This window comes from Aedes aegypti, chromosome 2 (assembly GCF_002204515.2).
Source record: "Aedes aegypti strain LVP_AGWG chromosome 2, AaegL5.0 Primary Assembly, whole genome shotgun sequence".
NCBI lineage: Eukaryota > Metazoa > Arthropoda > Insecta > Diptera > Culicidae > Aedes > Aedes aegypti.
Window position 1 is genome coordinate 66,137,869 of NC_035108.1, and position 4,024 is coordinate 66,141,892.

At 45.7% G+C, this 4,024-nt stretch overlaps 1 long non-coding RNA gene across 1 annotated transcript; it reads right to left on the minus strand.

Annotated features, from left to right (window-relative positions):
* Window positions 1-2,656: 2,656 nt before the first annotated feature.
* Window positions 2,657-3,088, minus strand: LOC110676974. Its single transcript, XR_002500862.1, has 2 exons — window positions 2,849-3,088; window positions 2,657-2,744 (listed from the first exon to the last, which is right to left on the minus strand). It is a non-coding gene; the product is annotated as an uncharacterized LOC110676974 (long non-coding RNA).
* Between the last annotated feature and the right edge of the window lie 936 nt (window positions 3,089-4,024).

Genomic DNA, 4,024 nt, shown 5'->3' on the forward strand with positions numbered 1-4,024 from the left:
TTTTCACGTGGGCCACATAACGCTTGATACAGCCCGCAGCGTCCGATTTCTGCCTGAGCAGGCAGACCACAGTGTAGCGACTGTAGTCGTCAATGAGGGTCATCAGGTACCTGCACCCTCCCGGCGTGACGTTCTTCATTGGACCGCATACGTCCGTATGAACTACGTCCAATATACGAGCAGCACGGTTCTGTGCTTGCTTAGGAAAAGGAATTCTAGATAATTTACCTGCTAGGCAATGCTCGCATACATGCCTGATCCCGCAATCGTGCATACTGAAACCCTCGCAGAGTTTCTCCTCCTGAATGCGATCCAAAACCGCCGGATCCCGGTGGCCAAACCGGCGATGCCACGTATGCTGGCAATCCGGCAGATGCCGAACCTCCTTGCTCATCCGCGCATCCGCTGCCGTCTTCAGGATGTACAAATTGCCACACAGCTCAGCCGTAGCGACCACTTTTCCCTCTTCATTCACAACACTGCACTGTGACGCTTCAAAGTTCACACTCAACCCCTTCTGGGTAAGCTTTCGCACTGATAGCAGTCCGCCTTCCAAGGCCGGAATGAAAAGCACTTCTTTGAAAAGAATGTTCACTACTTTTCCTTCACCGTCAATGCATTTTACCGAGCCTTCGCCGACACCAGCCGACGTCGTCACCGAACCATCGGCGAGAATCACTTTTATCTTTACTTTTCCATCCAACTTATCGAAGAAGCCCTTGTCGCTAGTCATATGACTAGAACATCCGCTGTCGACATACCAGCAGCCTCTGCGCCGACTGCCCCCGGCAGCGAAACAAATCGGCACATCTTTCTCCACCGCTTTCTTCGCCTTGCTTCCGGAAGGCTTCACTTTATGTTCGGTATCACTCTTCTGCTGCGATTTCAACAGACGGCAATCGCGCCGGAAGTGCCCTGGCTTCCGACAATGGTAGCAGATCTTCTCCTTTTCCTTACTCCGACTCTTCATGGCTTTCTCCGAAACTTCCCCTGATCGCTCCACACGCCGCTGGTGCTCGTCGAGTAATTTTTGCTTCACCAGCTGGAGCGTCTGATCTGCATCGGGTCTGCTTTCCAATGCTGTTATCAGACCTCCATACGATTCAGGGAGACTGCGATAAATCATCGCAATCTTGAGTGGTGTTTCCAGAGCTTGACCAGCAGTGGCTAGTCGGTCAAAAAGCTCTTCGAGATCGTAGAGATGTTTCTCGATGTCTCCTCCTTCAGCCATGTTGAGACTGCAAATCCGCCGGAGCAATGCCACCCGCGACGTCATTGTCGCTTTTTCGTGGAAATCCCGGAGCACTTTCCACACATCAGCCGCTGTAACCGCATCCCGCACTAAATTCAGCTGACTATCTTCAACGTACAGAACGATAGTAGCTAGCGCTTTCTGGTCACGTTTCGACCACACATCGGTTGCCGGTTCCGGCTTCGCCTCCGACACTACCGACCACAAATCTTCGCGCTTAAGAAGCATCTCCATGCGCTTCTTCCAGACGGGATAGTTCTGGTTACTCAACCGGGAAAACAAATATTTCTCGCTCATTTTCGGTTCACTGTTCGCACGCCCGTGATCAAGCAAAACACTCGCAAAGTTTGTTTTCACTTTCGCGCACCCGCACCGAGAGAGTCGTACGCAAACTTGTCTTGACTTGTTCGCACTCGCATCGATGAAACAACGCACACAGTCGCATCACTGGTGGTTATTCGCCAAGCGACATAACCTCAATCGCCGAAACGATTCACTTTCGCAAAAAAAAAAAAAAACACTTTCTGTTCCAGTTCCCGCAAGGCCTGGGCCCATAACCTGTGGGATTCACCGGCGGACACCCAGCAGGTAGCGAAGTGGACAGGCCAACACCGAAAGCGGACGGAATTAACCCGGGGAACTTGCGATAACGAGGAAATAAAACGCAACTCGTACCGACTACTCTAGAACGTGTTTAATGATCGGACTGTTACACGGGAATGAAAATTCACAGGAGTTTTGATTGCACTTTTTCTCTACTGCAGTAATGATTGCAGTGTAGTGGCGCCGGGTAAAAATATTGCCCCCACTTATACACTGCTAACATAATCGAGCCTAGATAAGTTGAAAATATAACGAACAATGTTTAACTTGGATATAATTGTGTTCAGATTAACAGATTTGGGCTTCCGAATTGTTTGCGAGCTATCTGGAGTGGAAAAAGCGAAAACTAACCTGATTGAAAGACGAAGCGGATCCATTTATTTTAAGGCTAAGTAGCCCGTCATTCGTTTTGGCAACAATGATGACTTTTCAGCTTGCCTTTCAAAGTGATATAACTCAGTCATGGTAGTTTATATTGACTTGAAAAAGTATCACTGTACGCGCTAACATGCATACAGCATGCTGATACTTTTTCAACTGTGTCAGTGCAAAACCAACTGGTTTTCTTTGATTCGATATTGTGAGATGAATATGCAACAATCATTAACGACGCGTACAAATGTCAATGACGGCCTACTTCGCCTTAATCTAGAATCTACTTATAATAATGTTATTGATGTACATTTGCATTTTTCACAACAATCACTAACAAATGTTCCGGTAAAAGTTAATCTCCATCGTCTTCTGGATCTCTAACAGCGCATCCTCCCGGCTTTCACCTCGCTCTTCTGCTACGCTGTATTTGGCACAATTTCGTTGGAATCTTGTTCGGAACAGCCTCTAAATCGATTCCGGATCGTTTCCTTCCTGATCAACATTGCCGATGTGTCTAGAAACGATAGAAATTGAAGGAATACACTGAGTTTTTTCCGATGAGAAACAACTTCTACAAAGTCGATGCCTGTAGGGTCACAATTATTGAAAATGGCTTACCTTTTCTATCCTCATATCGTCCAGGAATAAATGGCGTTTCAAATGTAATTCCTTGCTCGAGGCACACGCGTTTCCAGCAGCAAATATTTAACTAAAATATCACCTCGACAAAACTGACGGCGTGGAAAAAAAACAATGATGGTGGGCAAGGGCTGGAGTTACACACTGGTCAAATTTGTCACCCGTTAAACTTGTTTAGTTTTACTTATTATGCCAAACATGTATACTTTCAAAACTAGACTGGGTGAATGACAAAAATGATTATGATTTAAACTATCGATGTTTTGATCGGATTCTTTGCACTTTGCAACACAGAAAACCCTACACGGGAAAAAAATCTGTGGTAAAAATAACTATTTTAGCTGACTACGCCCATTCTTAAAACTACCATGGAAATTTAGACCAATTTACTATGTGTACAAAATACGAGTTTTGATGATGATACCTGGTATGGGGAAAATTGTAAATTATCCTCATAAACATTCAGGTTGACACCATGTTCAATTTCTCATTTAGAACTAGAAGTTTATGGATGTTTTTCCTAGAAAAGAACATTCTTTAAAGCAAAAAACTTCACAACGCATAATTCGACAATAGTTACGACAAACAACATTCATTTACTGTAGGTTACATTGATATTTGTGGTCTATTAGGAGGAAATAAAATTGTGTGACACGGTGATCAATTTTACCCTACTGATCAATTTCACCTTAAATAACGTTATTTATTTATTTAGTTGGTATTACATCAATTAATTTGATAAAACCTCGTTAACGATGTTACGCCAATTTACTCGGTCCATGACTGTGTCTCTCCAACTTCGATTTTGGCCCACGTTCACCAGATCCTGTTGCACCTGATCAAGCCACCTCGCTCGCTGTGCTCCTCGCCTTCTTGTGCCAACCGGATTCGACGCGAACACCATCTTTGCAGGCTTGTTGTCCGGTAGTCTTGCAACATGCCCTGCCCAGCGCACCCTTCCGGCTTTCGCAACCTTCTGGATACTGGGTTCGCCGAAGAGCCTTGCGAGCTCGTGGTTCATTCTCCGCCGCCACACACCGTTTTCCTGTACTCCGCCAAAGATCGTCCTAAGCACCCTTCGTTCGAACACTCCAAGTGCTTGCAGGTCCTCTTCCAGCATGGTCCATGCTTCATGTCCATAGAGGACCACCGGTC